This window comes from Panthera uncia, chromosome F2 (assembly GCF_023721935.1).
Source record: "Panthera uncia isolate 11264 chromosome F2, Puncia_PCG_1.0, whole genome shotgun sequence".
Classification (NCBI taxonomy): domain Eukaryota; kingdom Metazoa; phylum Chordata; class Mammalia; order Carnivora; family Felidae; genus Panthera; species Panthera uncia.
In genome coordinates this window covers 15,475,464-15,483,342 of record NC_064812.1, presented here as the reverse complement: position 1 = coordinate 15,483,342, position 7,879 = coordinate 15,475,464, and the positions used below count along the sequence as shown (strand labels likewise).

The following is a 7,879-nucleotide window of genomic DNA, read 5'->3' as shown; positions in this document are numbered from 1 at the left end:
ACGAGACCAGTTAGAGGTTACCTCAGTCTTCCAGAAGTGGGGTCAGAAGGGTTGCCTTCTGCGTACATTTTGAAGCAAATACCGAGAGGATTTGACGGGGTGGAAGGAAAAGCCAGGGAGGGTGTGTTCCAGAATCCAAGCTAAGAAAATGGGCTGGTGAGCAGGATCGCTGACGGGTGTGCTGAAGGAAGAAGGCGAGGAGAGAAGCCAGAGGCAGAGAAGGCTCAGTTGGGTTTTGTTTTGTTTTGTTTTAACACTTTCAGCTGTGGTGAAATACACAGAACATAAAATTTACCAACTTGCCCGTGTTTACGTGAGTTTACCACTCAGTAAGGCTAGCCATATTCACACTGATGTGCAGCCAATCTTCAAAACTTTTTTCACCTTGAAAAACCCGCTGAACGGCAGCACCTTCCCACCCATCCCCTCACCCCCTGCCACCCACGATTCTACTTCCTCTATGAATCTGACCACTCTGAATAAGTCATATAATATTTTTTTTTCTTTTCCTATTGGCTCCTTTCCCTTAGCAGAAGGCCCTCAACTTTCACCCACGACAGCACGAATGAGAATTTCCTTCCTTTTAAGGCTGAATAATATTCCATTGTACGTCTATACCGCATCGGAGTCATTCATTTGCTGATGGACACTCGGGTCGTTTCCACCTTTCGGCTGTCGAGAGTAGTGCTACGAGGAGCACGGGCTGTGAATATCCCTTCAAGACCCTGCCTGCAATTCTTTTGGGCACATATGCAGAAGTGGAAGTGCTGAATGAGGCTGAGAAAAGTTCTGCTGCAAAGGGAAGCCTAAAAAATGTGGGGGAGTGGTTGGCAGCAGAAGTGAGATCATGAGAAGGTTTTTTGTTTTTGGTTTAAAGTAGGGGAGAAATCACAGCATGTTTTCATTTGATGGGACTGATCCCGTAGAGGGAGAAGAACTGAACACGGAAAATCACTGGGACAATGTTCTTGGGTAGGTGAGGGGGACTGGATCTCACGTATAAATGGAAAGACTGGCTCATTTTGAGAAGGCAGAATTTGCGGGCGCAGGTATACGAAGGGCGAATGGTTGATGGCTGGGAGACATGGAAGTCTTCCGATTGCTTCAGGGTTCTTAGCAAAGCAGAAAGCAAGATCGTCTACTGAAAGTAATATGCAAGTGATCGCGAGATCAGCTACCCGTCTTGAGGACTAGACACTATGCCAAAAGCCTTACTTCATTACCTGTAAACTTCTCAATTAGCCAGCAAAGCAATTATTATTATTTTTTAATCCTGATTTTACAGATGAAGGGACTAGAGGTTCAGAGAAGTGAAGAAACGTGCCAAAGACACACAACCAATCCACAGAAGCCCTTGCTTTCTACCCAGGTTTGCTTGACTCTGGAGCCCGACTGTTCCTGCTACCCAGCCCAAGGTGTTCACATTTCTCTAACACCTGTCCTGTCACGGAACCACAATATTAATCCTCAGAGACCAAGGTCTCCGGGACCCCTCCTCAAAGCATAGAAATGATGTTTTACCTGAAGTTCCATGCGGAATTGAGATGTGGGGGTGGAAAGATAATAAAAAGGGAACAACGGAAAAGGCAACAACACTATTCCTTTACAATGAAATAAGTTTAAGGTGAATGCGAGTGGCACAATTTTCCGTTCCCAATCCTGCTAGTTAGAACCTCGTAAATGCCAGGTGGCTAAGTGTCAGTGACCAGCCTGCTCTCTCCCTGTAATTATGCTTTGTATCAATTCCCCCAGTGCACTGGGAGGTAAATACCAGTATCACCTCCATCTTACAGATGAGAAACCTGAAATCCGGGTTGCCAAGAAAACGCCTTTGGAAAAGTCGCGGAGCTGCAACTCGAACCCAAGTCTCTCTAGCCCGGGGCTTGTGTCCTTAGGCTCTCCATCATTCTGGGGGGGCACTATCTGCCCACACCCCCACTTCAGACAGCGGGCTGTGGCTCCTCTACTCCTTCAGTCTCGGAATTCCGGTGACCAGACCAGGCGAGCTGTGCCCCTTTCCTGTCACCTGGGGTGGAGGAGTAAGTCAGGCTGTGAGGACCCCCAGCAGAGCCAGTTTGGCACGATCACAAGGGCTGTGCTGAATTTAGTTCATGAATCATAGCTGAAATCTTATTTTATGCAGTAGGGGCCATGGTTTGTCTTTATGGGGTTGCTCTGATGACTCTGGGTGAAAGTTTATGGCTGTTGAAGACCCTCAGAGAAGGTTCACGAGAGAAACCTTTGGAAAACATTAAGGTGACTCATTACAGCTTAAAGAGAGACCTTCTCTAAACAAATGATCTCACGTTTTTTCACTTCTAGATACCTCTTCTGCAGAAACATTGGCTCATCTCCCAGAGATTTGTATATAAGGAAGTTCATTGTGGCTATGACTGCAAAAGAAAAAGATGGGAAATAACCTGAATGTCTGAAGATAGACAAATGGCTAAATATATATTTGGTACGTCCATGCAGTGGAATACTATGGAAACATTGACAAGACGCCAAGGTTCTAGAAAGACAGTGGAAAGATCTCCAAGATATAAGGCTAAGTGGACAAAATATATGTAAATCTATTTATTTATAGATGGGATGGTATATAAATTGAGATTTTAAATAACATACCTATATTTATAATACATATCGTAATAAATCCGAGTATATTTAAAAAACTGATTACATGTTGTAAATGTATTCCTAAATGCATTGGAAAAGGTCTGGAAAGATTTGACATGCGTTTGTTAACATTGAACACTCCTGGAGGGAGGGAATGGGACTGGGGAAAAGATACAGAGCTACAAAAGGAAAATTTTAGAGGCTTTATAAATATAATTGGTCTTTAAAGTTTTTTTATAATTATGACAAGGTATTCATTTACTACTTGTATACCTAAATAACACTGTCAAATACTATGAAAAAAAGAGTAACAATTCCTAATGGTGAAATTTCAGGCACCACTATATAGGTTGTGTCCACTTTCACGGAGACCCAGGACTCCCCGGTTCTGTTGGTTCTATTGCTGCCTCTGACACTAGCTGTGTGATTTTGGGCAAGTCACTTTCTGTCTCTGAACCTGTTTCCTCTTGTAACGAAAAGATTGACCTAGAGTACAAATTGATAAAGCCTTTTTATTATTAACTTCCAAGCATCTGACCTCTCTTTGCAAGTACATTTTTAGAACATTTATTTATTTATTTTGAGAGAGAGCGTGCACTCATGGGATGGAGAGAGGCAGAGAGAGAAACAGAGAGAGAATCCCAAGCAGGCTCTGCTTAGTACGGAGCCCCAACACGGGACTCGATCCCACTACAGCGAGATCATGACCTGAGCCGATACCAAGAGTTGAACGCTTAACCGACTGAGCCACCCAGCTGCCCCAACAACCCAACCATTTGTGCCTCAGACTCATTTCGGTGCTAAGGTTTTCTGACTCTAGTTGAATGCAGTGAACCAAATCCACCAGAGCTGTGCCGCCTGCCTCTCAACCGGGTGGAGAATCACCAGGTGATTTTAAGTGACCCACAAAAGCTTACATGTAACAGTTGCCCTTGCAGTGTTTTCCTGAGTATTAAGCCCAGATGCTGGCAACTGCATGAGGGCTTAGGAACTTTGTGGGCTCCAAGGAGACCACTGCTGTTTCTAGAGAATTCTTTAAGGACCCCGGGTCTTTGGAAGAACCAACCATGAGTGATTTTCAGTGGAATCAGATCCCAGGTAATTATGCTCGGAGCCCTCCAGCCCCAACGTCAGCTCCTGACCCAGAGCTACAACTTTGGTGCTACAGCAAGACAAGGCCACCTGGAGAAAGGATGAAGGCAAGGGGAGGGGTCAGGTGCAACACACATCCCATTGTGAAATATGGGGAATGGTCATCAGTGTCCTTTCCCTGTTCTCAGAGGTGCCATCTGGACTTCTACGCCATTGGCTCCAGCCTCCTCAGCCTACAAGTGGCATGGTAAGGATCATTTTGTCTCTTTTAGGAGCAGGGCTAGATGCCCCATGATATTCTGCATCATCAGAGCCCACAGACTGTAAGGCAGACCGTCCATGTTCTTGAGTAATAATGAGCAGCACATCACCCAGAGTTAAAGCCTCAGCCCTGTGCTCATGGGATCCCATTTGCACCTGGCCCAGATAGATAAGACTCAAACTTAGAGGAGGTGGGGACAACAGGAGTTCAGTCTCTGAAGAGGGGAAAGACAGATGAGAGGGCCATTCAGGAGGATGGTCCTTCCTGGCTCAAGTCTTCTCCATGGACAGAAGCAGAAGGCTGGCAGCCAGTGTTCCACAGCTCCCTGACTTTCCCTGCCCATTTGCAGGGTGGAGAGCTGGGGACTTGGGTGAATGACCAGTTACAGCCCAAGTCCCCAATCCCCCCAAGGCACACCAGCCTGGGGGTCAGGAGACCTGGGTTCAAGTCCCAGTTGGGTCACTTTGTCATTGTAAAGCCAGTCACATGCCATCCCTGGTTCTGTTTCATTTTCTTAAAGGGTCTTGGATTAGATGTTTGCCCAGGTCCCTGCCAGCCTAAGAATGGCTCTAGCTCTAGACTATAGAGCCTTCTTGGGTTCCACATACTTGGTAAGAAGAAGGGAATGAGTTATAAAGGAGTGTGTGTACCCTGGGATCAGACTTCCTGAGCTTAAATCCTGACTCTCTTTTCCTTGCTGTGACTTTTAAAGGCTTTCCACATTGGAAAAAGGAAGGTAAGAATTTTAGTTACTTCCTAATGTTGTTTCAGGGAATGTAACAAAATCTGCGTAACTCAGCACCCGGCACAGTAAATGTTCAGTTCTCCTCAGCTTACGATGGTCCATTTCTCCAGCCTATTATGAGGCCAAGATCAACAGCAGGCAGTGGCTAAAATTATTTCTTGATAAAACACCATACCTCAACATATATTCAATTATACTACCAGCCAAATCATGACCCCCCCCCATAAAGTTCATTCATGCATTCAGTACTAATCCATCAATATTCATTGAATGTCTTAGGTGAGGTTTTCAGACTAAGGATGCAAAGACATCAGATCTTACTCTAGAGTTTACTCTGATATAATCTCAATATAGAACACACTATTGAGTAAGAGGTATTTGCTGAGCATTGATGGCATTCAGAGAACTGCCCCGCTGTCACTGGGGAATCCATATGACGGCTCATTTCTCACCCACGAGGGGTTTCGAACTTCGAAGGCGAGGAGAAGCACATGCTTGTGAAGCAACTGAGGTTTCAGGAACACCCTAGGTCCCCAGTGGGACCAATTTGCACACTCGTGACAGATGCTGAGCATTTGTATGTCAGGGACTGGGTCTAGAGTACTCCATGCAGCATCTCACTCAACCTCATAAAGTGGTCCTTAGCATTAACCCCATTTCACAGGTAAAGGCACTCGTCTCAGTGAGAGGAGGTAACTTGTCAAAGGTCACGTAGCTGGCAAGAGGCAGAGGTCTGTCTTGTCTCACCAGATCTCCCCGTGTCAGTCTGCTAAGGCTGCTGTGACAAAGCACCACAGGTGGGTGACTTAAACAACAGGAATTTACTGCCTCACAGTTCTGGAGGCTACAAGTCCAAGATGAAGGTGTGAGTAGGGTTGGTTCCTTCTCAGGGAGAATCTGTTCTGTGCCTCTCTCCTGGCTTCTGGTGGTTCCAGCAATCTTTGGTGTTCCCTGGCTTATAGATGTATCACCCCGATCTCTGCTTTTGTCTTCACATGACACTCTCTCTGCGTGTGTCTGTCTCTGTGTCCCAATTTCCCCTTTTTATAAGGATATAAGTCATATTGGAGTAGAGCCGACTCTAATGATTTCATTTTAACTTGATCATCTACCAAGACCCTAGTCCCAAGGAAGGTTATAATGACAGACACAGAGGGTTAGGACAACATCTTTCGGGGGAAACAGTTCAACCCATAACACTTACCTTCAAGGCTTTGGCATCCCTCACTGGCTGCTCTCCTTCCACTTCCTTCCAGAGACAGCTGCAGTTAGCCCAGAGCTGGATCTCCTCCTTGACATTCTAATTGGCCGATACCCAACTATATTTGTCATAGAGCCTCTGCTTGTTGAGGAAGGTCCCAGTGGTGCCAGCCACTCTCCCCACTGAAACGGACCAACTGGCACAAGAGGGGAGGGAGGTAAAGAAGGCAGGTCACTTTCTACACATGGAAGTGTAACTACAACAAGAGTGATCTAACATTGACTACTTATTGATCAATTATCGTACTCCAGGCACTGAGTTAAGTATTTTACATGTATAATCTATTTAGTCTGCAGAGCAACGCCCAAAAAGGCGTTACCCTATCATTTCCTAGATGGAAAAACCTGAGGCCCATACAGATTAGGTTCTTGTCCAAAGCCCTGACCCCAGGGCTTAATTAATCAACACAGTGTCAGGCATACAACAATTATGAAATATTAGCAAATATTATGTTAACTATTTTGTCTCCTTCCCATGGAGCTTTTGGGTTAAAATAACACCCCCTTTCCCTCCCTTCTATTCTGGTTGATTTGGAACCCTGCCCAGGCCCTATTAGTTCATACCCTGGGGCTGTGGATAAAGCTGGCGAGTTACAAGGCCAGTAGCCACAGGCAATTTGACCTTGGAACAAAGCTGGGCAAGACCACAGAAGAGGAAGTCTGTCCCGAAGGTCCACCCTGTGCAGTTTTCTCCCCGAGCTGCAGGACCTTCATGCACTCCAGTCCCTTGGGTGGGGTCTGAAGGGGGCCCAAGGTTTGTTCTGGAGGTTGCTCTTGACGTTGTCATAGAAAGCACCATTGTTTTAATTGTTTCAGAAAGTGGGCTAGGGCAGCCTTTCCCAGGGACTGCGTCCTTGGACAGAGACAGAGCAGAGGCCAGGAGCAGTAGAAGCAGGGCCAGGACTGGAAGGACGGAAGCCAGAGCCCCCCGCCTGCCTCTTGGTCTCGCTGATTGTTTTTCTTTCTATAAAAGTAATCCATGATTATTTTTCAAAAAACTATGAAAGTGTATAAAATAAAAAGCAACAGTTCTCACAATCCTAGCCATAGGCTTCCAAAATTCTGCTACTCACAAATAAACACGTGCATGTACCGTCAGTAAAAAGGATCATATCATTCTTTGTCTGCTTGTGCCACTTAGTGATATAGGAGCATATGTTCTGTCTATGCAGAATGACACTCTGCTTTGTGACTGTATAGGGCTTGATTGTTCCACTGTGTGGACAAAACACAATTTATTTAACTAGACCATCTAGATTTTTATATTGTTTCCCATTTGTCATTCTTACAAACAATATTGAAATAATTCTTGTATGTAAGTCTTTATCTTTTTTTTAAATTTTGTTTAATGTTTATTTTTGACAGAGAGAGAGAGAGAGAGAGAGAGAGAGAGACAGAGCATGAGTGGGGGAGGGGCAGAGAGAGAGGGAGACACAGAATCCGAAGCAGGCTCCTCCAGGCTCTGAGCTGTCAGCACAGAACCCGGAGTGGGGCTCAAACTCACAGACTGCGAGATCATGACCTGAGCCAAAGTCGGACGCTCAACCGACTGAGCCACCCAGGCGCCCCAATCTTTTTTTTTTTTTTTTAAATAGCCTCCATCCCCAGCATGAAGCCCAATGCAGAGCTTGAACCCACGACCCTAAGATCAAGACCTGAGCTGAGATCAAGAGTTGGACGCTTAACCAACGGAGTCACTCAGACGCCCCGTAAGTCTTGGTCTTCTTGCCCAATTATTTCATTGGGATTAATTTTTTTTTAATTTTAATTTTAATTTTTTTAATTTAATTTTAATTTTTTAATTTTTATTTTTTTAATTTTTATTTTTTTAATTTTATTTTTTATTTTTTAATGGGATTAATTTTTAACAAAATTAAAGTTGCAGGATCAAAGGGTAAACATAT

At 44.9% G+C, this 7,879-nt stretch overlaps 1 long non-coding RNA gene across 1 annotated transcript; it reads right to left on the bottom strand.

Annotated features, from left to right (window-relative positions):
* Window positions 1–1,310: 1,310 nt before the first annotated feature.
* Window positions 1,311–6,898, bottom strand: LOC125924418 (uncharacterized). Its single transcript, XR_007458411.1, has 4 exons — window positions 6,540–6,898; window positions 5,920–6,112; window positions 2,327–2,393; window positions 1,311–2,239 (listed from the first exon to the last, which is right to left on the bottom strand). It is a non-coding gene; the product is annotated as an uncharacterized LOC125924418 (long non-coding RNA).
* Window positions 6,899–7,879: the final 981 nt, after the last annotated feature.